Source organism: Gopherus evgoodei, unplaced genomic scaffold (genome assembly GCF_007399415.2).
Source record: "Gopherus evgoodei ecotype Sinaloan lineage unplaced genomic scaffold, rGopEvg1_v1.p scaffold_69_arrow_ctg1, whole genome shotgun sequence".
Taxonomy (NCBI): Eukaryota; Metazoa; Chordata; order Testudines; family Testudinidae; genus Gopherus; species Gopherus evgoodei.
Window position 1 is genome coordinate 409,770 of NW_022060090.1, and position 24,965 is coordinate 434,734.

At 50.2% G+C, this 24,965-nt stretch overlaps 1 protein-coding gene and 1 long non-coding RNA gene across 4 annotated transcripts in view; one reads left to right on the plus strand and one right to left on the minus strand.

The window, feature by feature from the left end:
* The window catches only part of LOC115643738 (zinc finger protein 660-like), a 579,185-nt gene that overhangs the window by 387,197 nt on the left and 167,023 nt on the right, over positions 1-24,965 (plus strand). The window lies entirely within an intron of this gene.
* Positions 13-24,628, minus strand: LOC115643741. 3 transcript variants are annotated; one of them, XR_003998370.1, is made up of 6 exons: positions 24,507-24,628; positions 23,139-23,255; positions 13,316-13,398; positions 6,198-6,324; positions 4,824-4,826; positions 3,897-3,906 (listed from the first exon to the last, which is right to left on the minus strand). It is a non-coding gene; the product is annotated as an uncharacterized LOC115643741 (long non-coding RNA). The 3 variants fall into 3 exon arrangements; XR_003998369.1 differs by lacking the exons at positions 3,897-3,906; positions 4,824-4,826 and adding an exon at positions 13-35; XR_003998368.1 differs by lacking the exons at positions 3,897-3,906; positions 4,824-4,826 and adding an exon at positions 15-38.

Sequence of the window (24,965 nt, forward strand, 5' to 3'; positions counted from 1 at the left end):
CTGCGAGATCACATCAGGTTTGGAAATTGGAAACCCTACTCCAGGCAAAGAAAACAAGAGAGGTCAGTGAAATTTGTGGATACTTGTCACAAAGAATAATCCATGGTTTTAACCCCCAGTTCATTTTTAAGCAGTAACGTCCCAAGGCCAGCTTCCTTGGGTCAAAGTGGCAGGAGAGTTATTATGATTATAAATCATATTCATTACCTTACTGCCTAAGGAGCAACTAACAGTGGGTTCCCACTGTGCGAGGCAAAGTACAAACAGAATAGTGGATGGCCCATACCCTGAAGAATTTACAATCTAAATAGACAAGACAGACACAGAATGGGGGAAAGGGTCGAACCCACTGTTAGGTGTATTTTTATCACTTATCTAGTTACAGGGCGTAGACGAGTGGACTCACCCCTGCGGTACCTTCTGCTGGTGACTCCTGGGAATTAGCTCATTCCAGCTCTGGAGCGCCTTCTGCAGGCCGGTGATCCACCTGTCCTCTGGCCCCCATGCCCCACCCTAGACCCAGTGCGCCTTTATTTGGGATGCTACCCCCTAGCAGTACCCCACCAATCTGGGTCTCCCCTCCCTGGGGAATCCCCAAGCCACTATCCCCACTTTGCCTCAGTTACTGACCAGTCTCCATCTAGCCCCCGTTCACTGGGGCAGACTGCAGTGTCAGCCATTCACCATAGGCAAAGGGGGTTGGACCTGCTGCCTTTGCCTAAACTTAGGCTGCCTCTGCAACCCCCAGTACCTGTTGGCCTTGTGCCAGGCCGCAGCCTGGGGCATTCCAGGCAGGAGCTCCCCAGCTCCTCTGCCTTTCCCCATCCCTGCTCCACTCAGGTACCCTCAGCCAGGCCCTTCTTCCTCTACAGGGAGAGGGAGACTCTTTTCTGCCCCTGGCTTCTCTGTCTTTCTAGGGCCAGCTGAGTCTGTCTGGGGCATGGCCCCAGCTGCAGCCACTTCCCCCATGTGGCGAACTGGGAATGTTCTTAATGTTTTCTCTGAATACTGTGTCGGTGCCTCAGTGTCCCCTATGCAGTTCTTAAGTATCTAGGTGGTGGAATAAGGGTGTGTGATTGCTACAGAGCAAAGGGTCAGTGCACCTAAATACCTGGCACTCTGTCTCCTAGCAACTGATGGCCTGGGCGCCTCTTCTGCAAAGGTGCCAACTGAAGGTGTTGGAGACAAAGGGATCGGGTGACTTCGTGGCCCGCGAAAAGAATTGAGCAGAGAGGAGGGGCTGGAGGGGTTTTGGAGTCTGGAGTTCGCTGGGGACGAGAAGTGAAGTGCAGACGTGGGGGTCTGGCTCACTTCCCCCCAGAATGGACCTGGCTGAGGGGTCCGGTTCACGGTACCTACAATCTATATTTTAGATTGTGTTCCTGTCATCGAATAAACCTCTGTTACTGGCTGGCTGAGAATCACGTCTGACTGCGAAGTGGGGGTGCAGGACTCCGTGGCTTCCCCAGGATCCTGCTGGGGCAGACTCACTGGGGGAAGCACACAGAGGGGCAGAGGATGCTGAATGCTCCAAGGAGAGACCCAGGAGGTGAAGACGTGAGCTTCTTTCCCTGAACAAGTCTGCTCCAAGATAGAGGAGGCTCCCCAAAGTCTGAACTGGCTTCGTGGGGAGCAATTCCAGAGCATCGCCCAGGGACTCTGTGACACCCCAATCAACCCAGCCTAAAGACTGCTTTCTCCAGCCACAGCCCCATCCTAGGGCTGTTTTTAACCCTTCAAGGCAGGAGCAGGGGACCATCCTGCCACGCATCTGTCTCCACCGGAGAACTGGCAAGTTTACAGGGCAAGGTGACAGAATGGCTCTGGAAATGGAAAGGACTCCTCTGGTGCCTTTCCCTCTGAGAGATGGCACTGGTGCTCAATCAACTAGTCCTGTCCATGCTCTGGTACTGGCTCAACACCCTGGTCCCGGCCCCGGTTTTCCTGGCCGATCTCCGGAAGGTGGTTCTGGAGTTCTTTTGGCCAGGACTGCACTGGATCCCAGGAGGGATCGTCTACCTGCCCCAGGAGGAGGGAGGGCAGGGCCTGAAGTGCCTACGCACTCAGGGTCACGTCTTCCACCTCCAGGCACTGCAGAGGCTTCTTTATGATGCGGGTAGTCCGGCGTGGAGAACACTGGCACACGCCTTCCTGCGCCGCTTCCGAGGGCTCCGATACGACTGGCAGCTCCTTTATCTCAATCTGAGGGGTCTTCTGTGAGACCTCTCCGGGCTGCCGGTCTTCTACCAGGATCTCCTCCGGACCTGGAAGCTGCTCGCTGCGACCAGGTCTGTGGCGGCCATTGAGGGGGCAGATCTCCTCGCGGAGCCCCTACTACACAATCCCCAGCTCCATGTGCAGGTGGCGGAGTCCCCTGCGGTGCATCAGAGGTTGGTCCTGGCAGAATCTACCAGGGTCAGAGACCTGGATTACAACCGGGGAGACTGGCTGGATCCCCTGACGCTCGCTCAGCATATGGGGCTCTCCAGACTTTGTACTCCTCAGCACATACTACAGGAGGTGGAGGCCGCTTTGTTGCCCGCTGCTTGGGCCTACCTCGACCGGGTCCTGCGAGAGGGCACGCCCTGCTCACCCTCCACCCTGAGCCCTCTGGACCTTTTCATCGGGCCCCTGCCCCGCGGACCTAACTGGCCGCCTCGCCCCTTCTCTGCAAGCCGGCTGCAAGATCTGCAGTCAGTCCGCTTCCATACTGTGCCAAGGAAACATCTCTACACACTCGTGCTCCACACCCTTCACTTCCTCACCCTCGTGTCCTGCCCCGACACAAAGTGGCGGGACCTCCTGCCACCTCTGGAGGGTAAGGCGCCCCGGTGGGCCAGCCTATACTCTACTCTGGTCCCGAGGCCCGCTGGGCATATCAGTTGGCAGCTCCTTCATGGGGCCGTGAGCACAGGCGTGTATTTGGTGCGGTTTACCCCTGTCCCAGACACCTGCCCTTTCTGCGGCGTGAGGGCAACCCTGGCGCACGTTTACTTAAGAGTGCGCCAGGTTGCAGCCCCTATACTGGCTCCTCACCAATATCCTCTTACATTTCTGGCTGCACTTTCCCCCTCACCTCCTTCTTTATGCACTCCCTATCCATGGCCCCACAAAGTCACTGGATCTCCTGGGTAACCTCCTCCTTGCCCTGGCTAAAATGGACATCTACGCAACCAGGGAGAGGAAGTTGGCCAATGGAGACCCCTGTAACTGTGGGACTTGTTTCCGGTCCTTAGTCCGTTCACGTATCCGGGCGGAGTTCCTCTGGGCGGCGTCCACTGCCTCCCCTGACGCCTTTGAGGAGCAGTGGGCACCGTCCGGGGTTCTCTGCTCGGTGTCCCCGTCAGGCTCCCTTCTTATGACCCTTTGACCGCACTCTTGTCTCTGTTCTTTTCTTAGTTGTCCCCCGGAATCAGTTGGGTTCTGAGGTCCTGCAGATCCTCCCCTTTGGCTGGGGGGGGAATCCTTTAGCAGTGGGTGGGCTTCCGCATGCCCACTTCCCGGAAACCCAACAGGTACACAGGGGTATAAAAACAAAGAACCAAAATCACAGTCTGCCTGTGTATGGGCCTTCTCTCTCTAGGATAGTCTGAGGCCTTGTTCTTAGGCTAAGGCCTTTGGCTAAGCAGCAGGGGCAGCCATAAGCTGGGAAGCAAAGGGTCACATCCTCACATCCCAAACCAGTCACACTGAAATAAGGTGCTATTGGGCTGTTAGGAAGACAATCCTGTCCGGATAGCGCCCATCACCACCAGATAAAGAAACAGATCTTAAGATGGTTAAAGAAAACTTAGTTTGACAGCAGCCTGTCTGGCAAGAAATCACTTCTCAATGCCTGTGGTTGTGAAACCCTCATTTTTGTATTGTTTTATCTTTATGGCCACCACTTTTACAATGTTAATCAGTCTGGTTCTGTAATTGTTTCTATCTGCTGTATAGTTAGTTTTGCTAGGTGTAAGTTAATTAGGATAGTAGGATACAATTGGTTAGAGAATTATGTTTCAATGTGTTAGGATTGGTTAGTTAAATTTCAGTACAATGATTGGTTAAGCAAAGATACAGCGGAGAATATTACTATATAAATTCAGTCAAACAGGAGGGGGAACAGGAACAGGGAACGAGGACACAGGGTAAATGCTCTCCGGCATCAGAGCTGGTAAGGGGGACATGGGGAAAATGCTCTGCGGTGTCAGAGCAGATAAGGGCGACATGCCGCCGAAGACCCCAGGTCCCCTGAATCCTCTGGGCAGCCCTGGGTGACAGTCATTCCCTTGTTTCTGTCGGGTATTCCATTGATGTAGCTTACTCCCAGCCAGTCCTTAATGACCCATTCATATCACCCCTTGACAGCTACGTGACAAAACACCTCACGTCTCCTGCTCCTTCTAATCATAGCAATACCAATCACAGCAGGATACTGAGGTGTGTATTGTCATCATACAAGTATCACCAAAAGTCCCACCTCTGTCACACACACACTGCTCACAGCCCCTGGAGAGAAAGCAAAGCACAGGAACTGGACATTAGTCCAGCAAACACAGTGGAGGACAAACTACAGTCCTCACACCCTGGTCAAAAAGGAGAGGCATGTAGGCCCCTACTCATAGAGAGCGGCTGGCTAGAGGCCTGATACCTGACAGGGCATTCCCTGAGCAGACCCTGGAGGCAGGTGAAAGGCTTAGCTACCCATGAACCGTGACATTGCAAAAGCACATTTTGGGGCATTAGGAAATCTAGTAACTCAGGTGTAATGGGAGGGAGAATTAAACTCCCCCAGTGTGAGGAGAAGGCTGGAGAATTAAACACTAAAATTCAGGAGCAACAGCCTCTCATTCTTCCAGAAAAGGAGAATGTAAGAAACAAGAACTGGGCCTGGAAACCTGGAGGGAAGACAGCTTGTGGCTGCTGTAGATGGAGAGAGGGGGGGACAAGACTCTCTCCAAACTCTCAATCTTGTTGACCCCGACCTGATTTTATGATCTATGAACCTAGTCTCATGTCTTGTGGGCAATTTTATACTCGCTAGAGGTAAAATATCATGATTAGAGTATTGCTTATTAGCTTGGAACATGCATAGAGGGGCAAGGAGGTGAACATAAAGAAATGGGTTATTAAGGGCAGGTTGACACTACAGCTGGGATTGATGCTCTGAGATCGATCCATCCGTGGTCGATTTATCAGGTCTAGTAAAGACCTGCCAAATCAACTGCAGATGGACTGCTAGTCGCTCTCCAGTTCTCCACTCCATACCCTACCCATGAAGGTCTCCTGTGGACCTCCCCTCAGTGTACATCCTGCTGTAACTCAACCTAAGCTACGTCCACCCCAGCTATGTTATTCATGTAGCTGGAGTTGCGCAGCGCAGGTCGATGGACCCCAGTAGTGTAAACATAGCCTAAGCTTGCTACAGTTCAGGGCCTTATATTAAGTTGAGGTTTGTGAGAGTGGTTATGCTGAAGTCTGGGATTTACCTAAGGTCTAGGTAGGGATTCAGTGTTAAAGGTCTGGGATCCCCCACAGCTCTAGATCCCCAAACCTCTCCTCCCTCCCACTGACCCACCCAGTCAACTTCATGGGTGCCCCTCCTCCACGCTCCCCTCCTCTTCGTCTCATTACTCTCAGCCGGCACCACCTCCCGCCACCTTGGGAGCTTCTTGTGTTCCCTCCTCCTCTCTTACTACCGCCTTCCTCCCTGCTGCTTCTTAGCTCTAATACTTCACACACCCTCCCCATGTCCTGGCACCCCAGAACTATCTACTCCCCCCTTCCTCTCCTCTCTCACAGCTCTGTTCTCCCTTCACCCGTAGGCTCCTGAATGGCAACATTATGTGCTCTCCTATCAAAAGAGGAGCTCATCTGACTGTCACACAAGCCATGAATGAATCATATACCTATTTACATAATTTAGAATTCTACAGGTGGCATATTTTCCTATTAAAATGAGGAAAAGGCATTAAAGCTACAGTTATTAATGTAGTTGCTAATGTAGCCAATAAGGATACATTCAATGCAATTTTAAAATGACTGACAGCACCAAAAAGGCACATGTCCAAAACTGATACTAGTGGGTGGGAGATAAGGCAAAAAAAGAGGGCAAGGAAACTTGTCAAAACTTGTATGACAAATAAAAGTTATTACTACTCAGGTTCTTTAGACACTCCACAGCTTTTAATAACCCAAGGGACAGGACTCCTTACCCAGCAAGACCACCGTCTCATAGTTCTCCTGCATGACATCCCTGTAGAGGGCTCTCTGAACAGGATCCAGCAGAGCCCATTCCTCCCTGGTGAAATACACAGCCACCTCCTCAAAAGTCACCGGCCCCTGAAAGAAAAAGAGTCCAACACTCAGTACCTGCTGCCCCACTCACAGTCCCACTGTTCATAGAACAGCAGCACCAGGTAAATGGAAGCTCCGGGAGGCACATGTTAACAGAGCCCCACCCCTGCCTTGCTTAGAGCAGCCAGGAGGCATCAGAGGGTAGAAAGAGAGAAACTTTGTGTCTCCCAGCTCACAGACAGAGGCGGAGTCATCATATTTATCACATAGCTACTAGCCAGAGCTTAATATAGGAGATGGGGCTGCCTCTGGACCCTGCTGGTAGCTCCCTGGTAGGAATCCCAACACTCTCTAATAAAATCCATGGATGAAAGGGGAAGTCAATAGTAAAGAATAGAAGTTAGAAGGTCAGAATTGTAGAAAGTTGGCAAGGGAAGCTATCAGAAATCAATGATCAACCATTGAAAATAAGTTTTAAAAAGTATATTAAGTACAAAATTAATCCTAACAATGGTAGTGGTAAATTACTAGATGGAAATGGCAGAATTATCAAAAATAATGGAGAAGAGGTAAAAGTGTTCAATAAATATTCCTCTCCTGGATTTGGAGAAAAACAGATGATGTAACTCATATCATAAAATGTTGACGCCGACAGTCTTTCCATTCCAACAATAACTCATGATGACGTTAAACAGCAGCTATTAAAGTTAGATATGTTTAAATCAGTGAGTCCAGATAACTAGAGTTTTGAAAGACCTGGTGGAGGAGTGTGGAGGACTGTTAATGTTGATTTTAATTAGGACTTGGAACACTGGGAAAATTCCAGAAGACTGGAATAAAGTTAATGCTGTGCCAATATTTAAAAACTATAAAAGAGATGATGCAGCTAATTACAAGAGTGTCAGTCTGAAATCGATACTGGGCAAGAGAATGGAGCGCTATACTGGATTTCATTAATAAGGATTTAAAGGAGAGTAATATAATTAGTACCCATTAAAAAGGTGTAGACACAATAGATCCTATCAAACTAAGTGGATATCCTTATTGGATGAGATCAAAAGTTTGGTTGCAGCTAATAGTACTGATGTAATATATGTAGGCATATGAGTTGCTTCAGCACAATATTTTGACTAGAAAGATACAAAATACACATGGCATACATTAAATAAATTTAAAACTGTGATAGTAAATGGGGAACCATGGTTGAGTGTTGTTACTGCAGAGAATTCCTTCTTGGGTGCTGGCTGGTGACTCTTGCCCACATGCTCAGGGTTTAGCTGATCGCCATATTTGGGGTCGGGAAGGAATTTTCCTCCAGGGCGGATTGGCAGGGGCCCTGGAGGTTTTTCGCCTTCCCCTGCAGCGTGGGGCACGGGTCGCTTGCTGGTGGTTTCTCTGCAGCTTGAGGTCTTCAAACCAATTTTGAGGATTTCAATAACTCAGTCCTGGGTTAGGGGTTGTTATAAAATTGGATGGGCGGGGTTCTGTGGCCTGCCTTGTGCAGGAGGTCAGACTAGACGATCAGATTGGTCCCTTCTGACCTATGAGTCTATGAGTGGATTTCTTTCTAGTGGGTTCCCGCAAGGATTGGATCTTAGCTCTGTGCTATTTAACATTCTTATCAATGACCTGGAAGAAAATGTAAAATCATCACTGATAAAGTTTGAAGTTGTCACAAAGATTGGGGGTGGGGGTAACTAATGAAGTGTCAGTAGGTTCAGGTTTCAGCACTGGGAGTCTGGGAAGATTTCCCAGTCCTGGCTGGAGGGTTATTTCCTGTTCCACAAAGACAGGAAGTTTCATTCCCAACTCCTGTGCCTTGAAATCAGGACCTATCTGACACTACAGTCCATATTCAATATAGTGGCAGGATTATAATATGATTAGGACATAATTATGAGGCATTTTGTACAAGATGAGTCATGTGTGGTGTCACTTGAAAAGTTATGATTTGCTGAATATGATTATCCTACCTGTGTGCACGGATCATGTTTGTATCTGAAGTTATGGATATTGACTCTGTATCTGTCTTTCAAATGTGCTTACTCTGGGTAACAGCCACAACGAGCCTTTCAGGTATAACAATGAAGAAGCCAGACAGTGCTGATGGCTCATCAACAAAGACAATGGACTGTGGAACAGCTTAGCCTTTCTCTGAATGTTTCAGCCAGCCTATGAGTCATGGCTACTATGACTCAGCAGGGCACTCTAGGGCATGTGACCAGACCACATGACAATGAATTTCATTTTGGTACCTGTATTCTTCCACAAACTGGACTGGGAACTGAACTTAAAACAAAGTGTTCCCGCTATATGGAAAAACTACATAAGGTGGGGTGTGTCATCATCTCTTGGTCTCATTCCCCACACAAGAGAACTCCTGGAAGCACCTGAGGAACAAAGACTGAACTAGAGGATGTGCTGGTCTTAGGGTAAAGGGATTTCTAGCTTGTATATGGAAACTTGGTGGACTGCTTCTAGCATCAGTCAGGATGAGAAATTGCTAATTCAAATTCTATCCATCTAGTATGTTAGGCTTGGTTTGAGTTTTTGGTTATTTGCTACGTAATCTGCTTTGGGCCTTGGCTACACTTGCAGGTCTGCAGCACTGGGAGTTACAGCTGTCTTCATACAGCTGTGTAGGGAAAGCGCTGCAGTGTGGCCATACTGACAGCTACCAGCGCTGCAGTGTGGCCACATCTGCAGCATTTGCAGCGTTTTTGGGAGTGGTGCATTGTGGGCAGCTATCCCACAGAGCACCTCGTCCCATTCTGGCACCGTGGGTTGTGGGAAGGGGACGGAAGGGTGCGGGTCATTCTGTTTCCTGTCCCAACGCCCCGTGGTGCATCGCTTCACATCCCTGCAATCACTGTTTTTCCGTCCATGTTTGGCGCCATTGTGACTCTCCCAAAGGTTTCTGTGCAGCGGGATTTCTGTGGAAAATGGAGCCCGAGCTGCTGAGGACTTTGCTGATGAGTGTCGCCAGCACATCACATTTGGCAGTTGAGCTATTCCTTATGATCCAAAGTGATAGTGATGAGGACTCCGACGATGATATCGAGTCGCCTGACGCGTATGACACTAAATTGCTTGTGGCATTCACGGAAATGCTCAGCGCCTTGGAACGCCGCTTTTGGGCTCAGGAAACAAGCACTGAGTGGTGGGATCACATCATCATGGAAGTCTGGAATGATGAGCAGTGGCTGCAGAACTTTCGGATGAGAAAAGCCACTTTCATGGGACTGTGTGCTAAGCTCGCCCCCACCCTGCGGCGCAAGGACATGACATTGAGAGCTGCCCTGTCAGTGGAGAAGCGGGTGACTATTGCAATCTGGAAGCTGGCAACTCCAGACAGCTACCGATCAGTCGCGAACCAGTTTGGAGTGGGAAAGTCGACCACTGGAATCGTGTTGATGCAAGTTTACAGGGCCATTAATCGCATCCTGCTAAGAAGAACCATGACTCTGGGGAACGTGCAGGACATTGTGGATGGCTTTGCACAAATGGGCTTCCCTAACTGTGGAGGGGCAATAGATGGGACGCATATTCCTATTCTGGCACCACCCCACCTAGCATCTGAGTACATTAATCGGAAGGGGTATTTCTCTATGGTTCTCCAGGCGCTTGTGGATCACCATGGGCGTTTCATTGACATTTACACTGGCTGGCCTGGAAAGGTGCATGATGCACGCATCTTTCAGAACAGTGGCCTGTTCAGGAAGCTGCAGGCCGGGACTTTTTTCTCAGACCGGAAGATCACAGTAGGGGACCCTGAAATGCCCATTGTGATCCTTGGAGACCCCGCTTACCCGTTAATGCCTTGGCTCATGAAACCGTATACAGGGAAGCCTGACAGGAGCAAGGACCGGTTCAACTACAGGCTGAGCCGCTGCCGAATGACTGTGGAGTGTGCTTTTGGTCGTTTAAAAGGGTGCTGGAGATCTCTTTATGGGAAGCTAGACTTGGGGGGAAAGCAGCATCCCTGCGGTTATATCTACGTGCTGTACCCTCCATAATATTAGTGAAGGGAAGGGGGAAACATTCAGTCAGGAACGGACCTCCGAGGTTCAACGCCTGGAGGCTGAATTTGCACAGCCAGAGAGCAGGGCTACTAGAGAGGCCCAGCACAGGGCTACAAGGATTAGGGATGCCTTGAGGGATGAATCTGAGGCTGAAAGCCAACAGTAATGTTTAGTGCCTTGCACGGGAGTGAAGTGCAGTGGTTACACTGTTAGCAGGAATCTGTTTTTCCTAAAATGATTTGCAGTACCTGTTTCTTTCCTGGGCTACGGTATCTTTCACTTTCTGCAATAATAAAGACTGTTTTCAAAGCCAAGAATTCATTTATTGAAAAGAAAATAACTTTATTGACAGACACACAACTTTTTGGGACTCTGAAAGGGCAGGGGGGTGGGGTGGTGAACTGTATAGTCATAGGTTTGAATATGTCCTGTCTGGAGTGCTGTGCAATGACTGCTGCACTTCAGGATGAAAATACTGCATGGTGATGGGGGTTGAGTGCAGAGGGTAAGGGTCGTAGTTCTCAGAGCAGGTAGGTGAACGTACAGGTGTTGGGGGCAGCTGGTGGTGGTAAGAACCTGGATGCTGGGGAAGGGGGTTTGGAGCTGACATTGGGGCACAAGGGAAAGAGCTTTGGGACAGGGGGCCAATGCCTTTCTCCTGCCTTCTCTTTCCCTCCATTCCTCCGTTTTTTTACTTTCTCTGGCAGATTGATTCATTACTGCTTTCAGCATTTCTTCTTTGCTTTTTCGCAGATTCTTCCTCAGGTTCTGTAGCCTCTGAGCAGTCTGTGGTACAGTCACTTGAGTATTCAAGGACACTGTTATTAGAGAGACAAAAATTGAAACAATTTACAGAGGCACCATTGTTTATAATCTCACACAGACAGACAGTTATCTCCCCCTCCCCCCGTGAAGGAGTTTACACTCTTCACTTTAGCATACTTTTCCTATACCAAGCAGACCGCACAGGAGCGAAGAAATGGTGAGTAAGGGGCAATGACTGCAGGAGAAAATTAATTCTGGAAGATATCTTGCTGATGAGGGTCACATGGGAAGGGGGAATGAATCTTGCTGCTGCGGGTCTTCTGGGAAGTGGGAATGATTGATTCAGGGCAGTGCAGGGGGTTCTGTGCGTTGGGGAAAGCAAAATGCTGCAGGGGGCACCTACACTGAACAGTCTCCCAACATTTTCCACAGGAGTTAATCCTGGAAGATATCTCGCTGCTGCGGGTCACCTGGGAAGAGCGGGAAGGTCTTCTACAGCAATGCGGATTCTGCCCTGGCCCCTATGCAGCTTGCCTGTGCACAGCAATGGTCCCCCCACCCCTCGTGGCACAGTGGCGAGGACGCATTAGCCTGACTGGGACAAGGACCACAGTGGCTCTCCCTATAAACTTGCACAAGCGCATTGCCTGCACTCTGGCAGAAACTTTTGAAGAGATTACCGAGGCCGATTACCACGACGTGATAGACCACATCAATGGGCTAGCCCGCATCTAGGCATGCATGCATGCAGCCATAACCCCCCTTCCTCTCCCAAAACATTTCCATCCTGAAAATAAAAGCTGCTTACCGGGAACACGCTGCTCTGCTTGTCCTTCACCAAGTTCCAGCTGCTGCGACTGGCTGCCTTCCTCCTGGCTTGAGAAGAGCTCCTGGCTGCATGCCTCCTGGGACTCCGGGGTGTCCCCCCCACCACAGTACCCTCAATCTCCGTTTCCTCCTCCCCGTCCTCCTCCTCGTTCTCTCGCCCAACCTCCCCCAACCGCTCTGAAGTGTCCATCATGGTCGTCGGATTGGCAGTGGGGTCAACCCCAAGCATCGCGTCCAGCTCCTTATAAAAACGGCAGGTCATGGGGGCAGCACCGGAACGGCGGTTTCCCTCGTGTGCTTTGCAATAGGCACTCCGCAGCTCATAGACTCATAGACTCTAGGACTGGAAGGGACTTCGAGAGGTCATCGAGTCCAGTCCCCTGCCCTCATGGCAGGACCAAACACTGTCTAGACCATCCCTAGACCAGCTCCTTTACTTTAACCCTCTACTGCACCGCGTCCCAGTCATGGCCCCTTTCCATCATGGCCTTTGATATCTGGCAATAGGTATTGTAATTCCTACGGCTGGAGTGCAGCTGTGACTGCACAGCTGCCTCCTCCCAAATACTGATGAGGTCTATCAACTCGCCATTGCTCCATGCTGGGACTCGTTTGGCGCGTGGAGGCATGGTCACCTGGAAAGATTCACTGATTGCACTCCACACCTGGCTGAGCAAACAGGAAGATTTTTAAAATTCCCGGGGCATTTAAAGGGCGGGTCACATGAGGCCAGGGCAGTAGAGTGCGAACTGATGAGCAGAGTGGCTGAGCAGGCACTCTGAATACCTCGGAGGCCAATTGCAGCGCTTTTGGTGGCTACACTTGTGGAGCAGTGCTGCATCACTAGTGCTGCAATCCCTATACCCGAGGCAGTGCAGGAGTACGGCCAGCGCTGCAGCCAGGGAGATGCAGCGCTGTATGTGCCTTGCAAGGGTGAACGGCGAGTAAGTTGCAGTGCTGTAACCCCATCACTAGTGCTGCAACTCCCCAGTGTAGCCAAGCCCTTGATCTGTTTGCTAACGCATATCGCTGGGAGATTGGCTGTTTTCTTCTATCTGTCCTTGAGTGCCTTTGGTAAAGCACTCAGGTAGCTTAGTTGGATGCATGGTGCCACCTGCCGTCCTACTGGGTGATAACAAGGCTAAATCTCCAGCAAAGCAGTGTGAGAAGGGCCAGCCCAGCTTGCGGGTTAGAGGGCACAGCAGTTCCCAGAAGCTCCCCAGACTGCACCCCGGGGTGACAAACCATCACACCCTATAGTGCACAAGTCTCAACAGGTTTGTCATATCCTGTCCCCTCCCTTTCTCCACCCGAGATAGTTCCTGCCTCCCACCACCTCGAGCAGCTCCCACCCTCCTATGCATTTACTGCTTCTCTCCCTCCAAGCAGAACCCACCACCAGCTCCCTGAGAATCCCTTACCTGAGCCAGCTCCATTGCAGCCATTTCCTTGCCCCAGGGAGGATGGGATGATCTGGAGCGAAACGTGGACGTTAATCTGTAGCCTGCCAGGGTGAGAAGGGCAATGTGAGAGAATTCAGACAGGGTTTCTCTCCTTTCCACATGTTGATTCCCCTCAGCATTGTTCCCTGGTCATGGACATTCTAGGTTCATGGACATTCTAAGTAAGCACAGAGTGACTTATCCCAGTACAGATCTAGCCCCCTCCTACCAGGGTGTAACCCTCTGACACATGGTGAAACCCTCCCAGCAGCAGAGTGTCTCTATTACACTTATCAAGTTTGCAGGCGATACCAAGCTGGGAGGGGTTGCAAGGACTTTGGAGGATAGAACTGAAATTCAAAATCATCTGGACAAACTGGAGAAATGGTCTGAAGTAAATAGGATGAAATTCAATAAGGACAAATGCAAAGTACACCGCTTAGGAAGGATCAATCAGTTGCACACATACAAAATGGAAATAACTGCCTAGGAAGGAGCACTGTGGAAAGGGATCTGGGGGTCATAGTGGATCACAAACTAAATAGGAGTCAACAGTGTTGCAAAAAAAGCAAGTATCATTTTGGAATGTATTAGCACGAGTATTGTAAACAAGACACGAGAATTAATTCTTCCGCTCTACTCCACGTTGATTAGGTCTCAACTGGAGTAGTGTGTCCAGTTCTGGGGGCCACATTTCAGGAAAGATGTGGACAAAATGGAGAAAGTCCAGAGAAGAGCAACAAAAATGATTAAAGGTCTAGAAAACATGGCCTATGAGGGAAGATTGAAAAAACTGGGTTTATTTAGTCTGGAGACGACTCAGAAGGGACACGATCAGAGTTTTCAAGTACATAAAAGGTTGTTACAAAGATGCCAGAGAAAAATTGTTCTTCTTAACCTCTGAGGACAGGACAAGAAGCAATGGACTTAAATTATAGCAAGAGCACTTTAGGATGGAGATTAGGGAAAAAACGTGCTGTCAGAGTGGTTAAGCACTGGAATAAATTGTCTAGGGAGGTTGTGGAATCTCCATCACTGGAGATATTTAAAAGCAGGCTCGACAAACACCTGTTAGGGATTGTCTAGATAATACTGAGTCCTGCCTTGAGTGCAGGGGACTGGCCTAGATGACCTCTCGAGGTCCCTTCCGGTTCTATAATTCTATGAACCAAAGGCCAGAGAAGAACAGAATCAAAGGAGTCACTCTGGGGATTCTCCTTGTCATTGTCCCCAAGGCAGCTCTCTCAGGTTTACAAAGCTGTTTCATGCTCCAGCCTTTATACAGTCTCTCCTGGTACTGCCCCTTTCATGGGCTGGGCCTAGTTTTAGCTTTTGGCAAGCATGACCCCAGGAGCTCTGAGACTGGGCCTTCTTGCCTCAGCACATCTTGTTTCTTTCTGTGTCTTCCCAGTGAGTCCAAATGAGTAGATACTCCTGACAGAGACTGTGAACATAAGAACATCAGAGCGGACCACTGCATCAGACCAATGGTCCATCTAGTTCAGTGGCCAATGCCAGGTGCATCAGAAGGAATGAACAGAACAGGTAACCATCAAATGATCCACCCCGTCACCCATTCCCAGCTTCTGGCAAAGAGAGGCTACAGACAGCATTCCTGCCCATCTTGCCTGTGACACTGGCAGATGAGGTGTTAGCTCTTGCAAAACCCCCCATGTCTTCATTGAACATGGACACACAGTGGAATCAGTCTGACTCACCTGTGTTAGTATTGTTAAAACAGGTATTAGGATTATAAGAATGTGTTTACACTTGATTGAATGCTTGTGAATTGTTGCCTGGGTTCATATCTGACTAGTTGCATTGTGAGCCTCTGTGGCTCTGTAAATTACCAGACAGGAGAGAGACTTTACCTAGGTGAAGTGCTGATTGGCAACTGAATGCATTACACCCTGCATGGCAGGAGAGGTCCATCAACACCAGATAGACTATTATGTGATGTTAAAGACAACAAAAGACTGTTGTTGTGCTCTTGACTTCCCGTTAGCTGAGTTTGCAGCTCAGAGCACACAGCAGGAAGGGGATAAAAACCCCCATACAGAAGGAACTGATTATCTGTATGCTGCTTGGACTTGGGGGGGGGGAAGAAGTTTCTAGGCATAAACAAGAGATCCCCAGCTGATTAGCCTGGGTTAGTCCTAAGGAAGATATAGGGCTTGCTTATTATAGAAGCTTCTATTACCTTTTGAAATTTAAGACTGTAACTTGTCTGCATCTATATGATTACCTGCTTTAACTTTGTAAACAACTCTCCTTTCCTTTTAAATAAGTCTTAACACAGATTATTACAGGACTGGCTACAAGTATTGTCTTTGTTGTGAGATCTAAGATTCAACTGACCTCAGTAAGTGACTGGTCCTTTGGGAGAAGGTCAGGCTTGACAAAGCCCTGGCTGGGATGATTTAGTTGAGGATTGGTCCTGCTTTGAGCAGGGGGTTGGATTAGATGACCTCCTGAGGTTCCTTCCAACCCTGATATTCTATGATTCTATGACTGGCAGTAACCTGAACATCGCTGTGATTCGTGAGCTAAGGCAGTGGTTCTCAACCAAGGGTCCTGGGCCCCCTGGGGGCCACTAGCAGGTTTCAGGGCGGGCGCCAAGCAAGGCCAGCATTAGACTCATTGAGGTCCAGGGCAGAAAGCTTAAGTCCCAGTGCATGGGGCTGAAGTCCAGGGCCCTAAGCCCCACCACCCGGGGCTGAAGCCAAAGCAATGTAGATGTGTGGGGCCCCTGTGGCATGGTACCCCGAGGAAGAAAGTGCCCTGAAGACTCAGCCAGAAGGTTGAGCCCTGACACACTACGGCTTCTCTGCCAGTCAAGAAGGGCTAGCAGTGGGGGAAGACTGCCAATTGATGGTTGGAGGGGTGAAGAAGTTTGGGGTATGGTTGGGGAAGAAGCATCTGGGACTGGATAACCTGGGGCTGGGCAGTCTCCATAGGGGACACTTGCTCCTCCTGTGCCCTTTCCACACCCTCTTGCGAGTAGAGAATGACCACCCTGTCCCCACCCCCAGAGGCAGCCGTGTCTCAGGACTCTCCCAAGTTGCACCCACTAACTCTCTTTCCATTTGGGGTGTAGCTGGGGGCAACAAATTACCACCAAGATGAACCCAGTTGAATGCTGCCTGTTCTTGTGTTACAGGGGCCTCTGGTGGGTGAAAGGCAGAACTGTAGCACTTCTCAGGCACAATGTATCATTTTCAAGCCATAAAAAGAAATTCTGCGCTGGACGTGAATTCTGTGCATACGCAGCGGTGCAGAATTCTCACGAGTAACTCACACCTGGCACAAACATAACCTGCTCACTCCCATCTCTTCTCCCTATGGGTCGAGTCCTACAGCTGCTGCTGTCATTAATGCACACAGCCTTTCACTCCCGTTAGTGCTGGCAAGACCTAATCCAGTTACAGGACTGAACCCTTATTTGCCTATCACATGGGACAGTCTCCGCTGAGGGGGAGGTGAGATGGGGAAGGGGTACAAAGGGGAAAGTTGTTGTACCCATGTTGGTCCCAGGATAGCAAAGAGGTATTTTTAATTGGTTCTAAAAAAATTACCTCACCCACCTTGTCTCTCCAAGAGATCTGAAAGTGGCAAGAGGAGACAAATAGGAAGACAGAGCTCAGGACTCTAAATCAAACTTTTCAACCCCCTAGGAGAAACTACATTTCCCTTCTGCCCCGGGTATGTTTGTATCCTATATGAGGGACCACCCCATTCCCTTCACAGCAGCAAAGGGAGACTGCAGCCAGCCCCAGGTGGTCTTTCCCAATCCTGGGATGTTTGTTGTGACAAAGTTTGTGTGTGGTGGGTGCACGGGCTGGGTACAGCTGGACCGATCTGCAGATTGGAAAGTCAGGGCAACTCTAGCACAGCTTAGGGGCTGGGGGAGCAGTTCTGGAGCTGGGCCTCTGTCCTCTCTAGGTCCCATGGCACATGGCTCTGGCAGCATCAAGTGGGTCCATCACTGCAGGGGAAGATTGGGGTAGTGTCTGAGATCAGGGTGAGAATTGGAGGGGGGTCCATGCTCAAGAATGGGGGATGGAATTCACCTCGCCATCCCTCTGCAGAGCTGAGCAACTAGCGATTTATCCAGTGAAGTGAATTTCACTCTGGGTGACTTTGAGTCAGCCACGGAAAGATCCTTGTGCCTTAGGTTCCACACTGGCCACAGGAGTTTACTAGCTCTACCTCCCCAGACTGCCGGGGGCAGCCAGGGATAATTAGTGGGTTATGGGAATTAGAAGATGAAAATTCACTAAGAACAATGACATTTGTGTGTTTATTATTAAATCCCCAGACACCCACCAATCCCCATCCTCCTTCCGATGAGCTATAAATATCTAAGGGACTCGACTACTGATCCTGCAGTCAGTTCCTGCCCTTCCCCACTTTCTAAACCAGCACTTTTAAGAACATGGCAGGGAAACATGTAAATACTTTGAACCAAATTCCAGAAGCTGCTGAGCATAGAGAAGTTCAGATGAAACCAAGGTTCCGTCTCTCCAAGGACGGGGCCCCTAGTGCAAAATTACAGACACTCCCCAGAAATCTGAAATGGCCACTTCATAACTGATAAAATGTTATTAATCTGTTCACTTCTGGGAATTACCAATAAGAGAAACAACCTAGCGACAGTGATATCCTGAGGAAAAGATCTCATGTGTCTTTAGATCATACCAATTTGTAACCTGGAACTTTATACACTAAAATGCCTAATTCGCAGCCCTAAGACAATTGCCTGGTGTCACTACAGGGCAGAATTAAGGTTGGTGCCTTAGTTGTCAATTTCCATCCCCTAACATACTGCAATTGCTGTTAAGTGGGTTTGTCAAAATTCATTTTGTCTATTTCTTTCTTTTAATTTCAATAGATAGCGATATTTATTTTTAAGCCCTTTTTTCAATGTTTACAATTTCAATGTTCAGAGCTGTGGGAAGTTATGGGGGTCGTCAGACGACAATTATTTAATTACAGTAACTGCTGAGATTCCAAAAGCCAAATCATACAACTGTTCAAAGAGAAATTGTCAATGTCAAAGGCAAAATATACAGTGTAAATATCCTTAAATCAAACTCCACTTTCTCCAGAAGCATTTCTGTATATTACCTATATAAATATTTTTCCATCTGTGCGTGTACAGTAAAATCAACATTTACTGCAATGTATTCATAAAAATCCAATCCTTTCAAGCGTAATTTTAAATAATGAAGTCCTTGAAATCTTTCACTTCCTAGACTGGTATGTTTCATTTCAGGATAATTACACCCTCCCTGTGATGTATTTCACTTTCAGTACCGTAACCCCCTCGTGATGTAGCTCCTGTCTGGGAGCTCTGCTGAGGTGAATGACATTATGATCAGAAGATGACACTCTGACACATGAGCAGAGACACAAGGGAGAGGGTGGAGGATGAGGTAACATGGAGGCTACCAGAGTTGAACATGGCTGTGAGAGCAAACGTCCTCTCAGCCTCTCCTCTCTCCAACCTGCCAGAGTCAGTAATTCTGAGAAATTGTTCCCTGAAATCTAAATAGCCCCAGTATGAGACACAGTGATAAACACAGGTACCTTAGAGGCTGCAGTGCCAACCCCCTGCCTTGACGAGGGGGATGAAGAATTGCTGTAGAAATGGGTTAGGCTGGGAGAGGGCAGAGCTGATGTGGGACTGGGAGCTGAGTTGACCAAGAGGCCAGAACTCACAGGGGGGTTGGGAGAAGAAGTCAACACGACTGGGTAAAGGCATTTCAGTTTATTTTCTCCATTAAACATTCTGCCATGTATTTAATTTAGAAACTTTTCACTTCACATCTAAACACCTCGGAGCTAAGCTGGGTTGATGCATTTCCACTTACAGTGGTACAGTTTTAATTAGGTGCTTAATCAGATGCTCATGCAACCCAAAGCAGTCAATAATGGTTGTGCTTTTCATTCATTAATTTGACTGTGCTGTGCATCGCTTTTAAAAACAAAGATGGTGTGAGGGAGTGTCAAAATTTTAGGCATTAAGAAATGGAAATTAGGTGTCAGTTGATGTCTCATGCATTTAGCCCTTTTGTCCTAAAACACGCATTTGACTCTGACATTGCTTTATCCGCCCTACCAGAAAATGCTAGAGGTAACCAGGAAATTACAGCCGACCTTCACCAGGTATAGTTCTACTAGCTATGGGCCAACATTCACATAGTTCTGTTTGTTTATCTTTCATTCAGCTTTGCAATTCTTAGATCCCATTTAAAAGCTGGAACTGAAATAACAAAAGCAAGTTAAGACGAGAGTGACATCAGGCAAAGGTGGAGGTAAAACAATAAATGGAAAGAACTGACTATGCAAAAAGGAACATCGCAAACTATCAGAGCCCCAGATCCCTGTCCAACTGAACCCACCCCAGCCAGGCATATCAAGCTGGGTCCCAGAAAAATCGCCCAGCCCGTCTGGCAGTGAATGCTGCGTGTTCCAGGCAGAGCTATGGTGTGTGCATCTGCTCTGCTGACATGCTGCTTTGGTACGGAATGCAACACGGCCACAGGGAGCAGAGACATGGACTCCTACAAAACACATTCCCAGATACACCTCCAATGCCACACCCCGCCCACCTCCCCACTGTCTGCCATCCCCTCCCCTACCTCCACATGGCCATTCTCAGCCTATTGCTAACACTTCCTCCCAGCCTTCAGCACTATAAATAAATAAAACGTGCTGTTACAAAAGGTAGATTGTGCCAGGGAAACCTGATCTGGATGTCAGTAAAGCATTTGATACAGATCCACATGGGAAACTATTCGTTACATTGGAGAAGATGCGGATTAATATGAGAACCAAAAGGTCAATAAAGAATTGGTTAAAGGGGAGTCTACAAGGGGGTCATATTGAACGGTGAGTTGTCAGGCTGGAGGGAGTTACTAGTGGAGTTCCTCAGATCAGTCTTGGGACCAATCTTACTCAACACTTTTATTAGTGATCTTGGCACAAGAAGTGGGAGTGGGACACAAAGCCAGGAGGGATTGCCAATATGGAGGAGGACAGGAAAATCATACAAGAAAATTTGCATGTCCTTGAAAGCTGGAGCAATAGAAATGTGATGAAAATTAATAGGGCACAAATTCTAGTTGTTAGTACCCAAGTGCATAATTTTGCAATAAGCTGGGGATTTGTCAATTGGAAGTGACAGAGGAGGAGAAAGACCTGGGAGTATTGGTTGATCACAGGATAATTATGAGCTGCTCACGTGATGCAGCCGTGAAATAGGTTAATGTAGTCCTAGGATAGATCAGGCGAGGTATTTCCAGTAGACACCTGAGAGGGTTAGTACTGCTATACAAGGCACTGATGAGACCTCATCTGAAATACACCTCTACCTTCGGCCCTTAAAGTCTGAGAGTCTATAAACTGTGCCTTGTGTTGCACAGACTCTGATGGAGATCAGGGCACCATCGTGTTGCGCACGGCAGAGACCCTGACTGAGATCAGCACCCCCATTGTGATGGGCACTGCACAGAGAAGGAGTCCTTTCCCCAAAGTGATCACAATCCAAGTTCACAATAGGTAGGAGGAAAACAGAGAGGGTCTGTGACTTCCCCCAGGACACTAAGCAGGTCAGTGACAGAGCCAGCAACAGACCCTGGTAACTCCAGAGCCCCATCACCCGCAGCTTGGAAAGGTCCCCAGACCCAACTGTATTAGGCTGCAGGAACAGGTGGTTTGTCCATGGATGCACAGGCTGTCTTGGCAGGGCAGCTCAGCTGCAGTCCCTGCACACCTCTTCCTGCTGCCCCTCCCTTGCCAGCTGCACTGTTCAGCCATCCCCAGGCCTCAGTGAGATCACTGCCCCCCCGCACACACACACCAAACCTTCAAACCGGGACATGGTGCGCCAGTGCCAGAGTGCACTAGTGTAAATTCTGTCTATACTAAGGATTTGCACCAGTGCCTAAAACACCAGTGTGGCAGAGACCTTCAGTGCCCAAAACAGCAGTATGGTGGCACTAGAACTGGGATCTAGTTCTAGCTCTGTCACAGACAGCCTGGGTGACCTTGGACACATCAATGTTTCTCCTCCCAACTTTAATCTATTTACCCAGCTGCCCACTCACTGGGGTCTCCTCTCTCTCCAGAGCTGCTCACCACTAAAATCTGTGTGGGTGTCACCAGAGTTAAGGCAGTTCAGCTCTGGAACAGTCTTACAAGGGGGGCTGTGGAGTCTCTTTCCCTGGAAGTTTTTAAGAACAAGTAGGACAAAGCTCTGTCAGAGATAATCTACATATGCTTGGTCCTGCCTCGGCAGACAGAGCTGGACTTGATGACATCTTGAGGTCCTGTCCAGCTCTACATTTCTATGATGCTACGAAATATATAAGTATAAAAACACAACATACAGATTAAAACCCACCACAACATAATGTGAGGCAATTCGGGGGGAAAAAAACAAAAAAACAAAAACCACACCCCACAACATAAAATGACAATACAAAAGGGAAAAGAAGTAAAATAATGCAAACTAACACACCCTAGGAGAAAAGTACACAAGGGAAAAGAGCTCAGCTCAAACTAACACAACACAGGCACCAAACAAGCTGAGGCAAAACAATGCACCATAAAACTGCTACACAACATGGTGCAATCACAGTTCCAAAAGGCACCATGCAAAACAGCTCAGCATAGAACAGGACACAGAAAAAAAGAGAATTATTTCAATGTAGGCCTGGAAGGGATCTTGAGAGGTCGTCTACTCCAGCCTCCTGTGCTGAGGCAGAACCAAGTATCCCTAGACATTCCCAGACTGGTGAATCTCTAACCTGGTCTTAAAAACCTCCAGTGACGGAAATTCCACAGTCTCCCTTGGAAGCCAATGCAAGGCAAACACAGGCCAATACAATGCTGTACACACACAGGCTGGGCTTGGGGTTAAGGGGGGAGGCAAGAATTCAAACAATCTGGGTTCAGTTCTCAGTTTTGCCCCAAATTCTCCATGCAAACTTGAGCAAATTACTTCAGCTCTCCGAGCTTCAGGTTCCCCATCTGTAAAATGGAGATTCGCCTCCCACCATTGGCCTATTTAGCCTTTCAGCTTTTTGTGGCAAGGCCTGTCCCTGTGGGCATGTCTACACTGCAGTCAGACACCGGCGGCTGGCCCCTGCCCGCTGACTTGGGCTCACATGGCTCAGGCTGCAGGGCTGTTTAATTGTGGTGTCCATGTTCCGGCTGGGGCTGTAGCCCAAGGTCTGGCACCCTCTCACCTCGCAGGGTCCTTAAGCCTGGCTCCAGCCTGAGCCCAGACACCTGCACTGCAATTAAACAGCCGCTTCGCCTGCACGCCATGAGCCTGAGTCAGCTGGCATAGGCCAACTGGGGGGTTTTAAAGGCAGGGTAGAGATACCCTTGGTGTCTGTTCAGCACCTGTCACAATGGGGACCCTGATCTTGGTCAGTGTCTGTGCAGAGCCCTGCACAACAGGGGGCTGGACCTCAGTTGGGGCTCTGCAAACCCCAGCATTACAGGATCCCGAATTTTGTTTGGTGTCCCTGGAGCATCTGGCAAAATGTGGGGGCAGGATCTCTGTCAGGGTCAGTGCAGTGCCTAGTACAGTGGTGAGGCGTGATCTGGGTTGGGATCAGGGCAATGCCAGACCCAACGGGGACACAGATCTCATTCGAGATTGTTGAAGTGCCCAGCACAATGGATGCAGCAGTTTGGGTCACAGTCATGCGCTGCCTGGCACAAGGGGGGACATGATCTCAGTCCAGGTTTCAATTTTACCTGGCGCAACAGTGGGGTCTGATCTCACCTGGGGTCTCTTCAGTGCCTGGCAGAACAGGGCCCAGATCTCAGTTGAGGTCTCTGCAGCGCCTGGCAGAACAAGGTCATGGTCAGTACGATAAGAGCTCTGATCTCAGTCACACACCTGGAGAGAAAAGCGGGAAGATGTTCGAGAATTTGATATCAGTATTTCAGAACTGAGGAGATAATAGGGCACAAACTAAATATTTGCCGATATAAGGGACAAGCATCAACAGGCGGGGAGATTTCATGTCACCATTCAGCCATTTAAAAGAAAAGAGGGGAAATTTGAGGGATATTGAATCAACAACAGAATGGGATGGGATGGATTCTTCTTGCCTCATATTCACATGGCTGGCAGGGAGCCCTGGATGATGTGGCTTTCACAGGGCAAAGGAGTGCAGCAGAGCCAGAGCGTCACTGGCTGTGGGGAGGGGCTAGCAATGGGGTCCCGGAATGTGACTAGCAGGTGCTGGGGAGGGGGGAGTAGCTGGAGTAGGAAACCTGGGGCCGGGCCGTCTCCATGGGGGACACTTGCTCCTTCCTCCCCTTCCTGGCCCTTCCCACGCCCTGTTGCCAGCAGAGAGTGGCCCCCCCCAGCCCAGCCCAGAGGTGTCCCTGTCTCAGGGCCCCCCCAGCCTCTGCCCATTCACCCTCTGCCCAGTTCACAAATCACTCAGGGGAACCATTTCCCACCTACACAAGGACAAATCACTGCAGGTGAAAATGGGGGGAAACACCCCAAACCTGAGATCTGAACTGGCCATTGGCGAAGGGCAGAGAAAATGGGGCACAATGGGGGGAGGGGAACAGGGAACTTCTCAGGGGTTTGGGGGAGGGGGGGTCACCCTGGGTGCTGCTCGTTGCTCTCTAGGGAGAAAGGGGGCAGGACGGGAGAGGAGGGGGGTCCCCACGGGGGGGCCAGCGGTAAGTTGGAGGGGATCTCAGCCCCCCCCTTTCTCTCCCCGCTCCTCGGGGGTCACCTGCTCTTCTCCCCACCCCCTCGCCATGTCCGGGCTGCACAGACATTTCCCAGCCCCCGCCCGGCCCCACGCAGGGACCCCTCCCCCCGCCAGCCCCCGCGGGGCCCCAGGGCAGAGCCTGGCCGGGCCCGGGGGGCGCTGGGCTCCTGCGGGGACAGCAGCTCCGAGCCCCCCACGGGCGCTGCGAGATGCCGGGGTGCCCCCCCCGACACTGGGGCAGAGTCACCGCCCGGCCCCGGCCCCCGGAGCTGCAGCTCCGCAGCGGGGCGGGCAGAGCCCGGGGCGGTCCCAGGGCGGCTCCAGCGGGGCAGGGCCCGGGCCGGGCGCGGGGGGGTTAATGAAGGGCTCTCCCGCCGCGATCTGCGCATGCCCAGAGCCCCCACGGCACAAACCCTTCTCCGGCCCCGGGAGAGGCTCCAACGGCCCCGCGCGAGCCAGGCAGAGCCGGAGCGGCCCGCGCGCGTTTGCAACGCGGCTTCTTCTCTCCCACCCAACGTCACTTCCGGTCCACGGAGAGTCAGGAACTACATCTCCCAGCCTGCCCCGGGGCTCTTCCGCCCTCTCCAGCCCAGGGAAGGGAGGTCCCCGGGGCCAGCCTGACCCTCCCCCCAACCCTCCTCCTTTCCCCTGGCCGCGCCTCCTCCCCCAGCCTTTCAGTCACACCGGCAGCGAGGCCATCGCCGGGGCCGGGAGCGCAGCGCGGTGGGGATGGGGACACGCGTGGGGCGGACACGCTCCTGCTGGGGGTGGTCGGGGTTGGGGTGTGGAGGGGCGGTTAGTAGGTGGGGTTATTACCTCAAAAGCTTCCCCCCAGCTCTGCCGCTCCCCGGAAAAAGGCTGGGGGGGGGGTC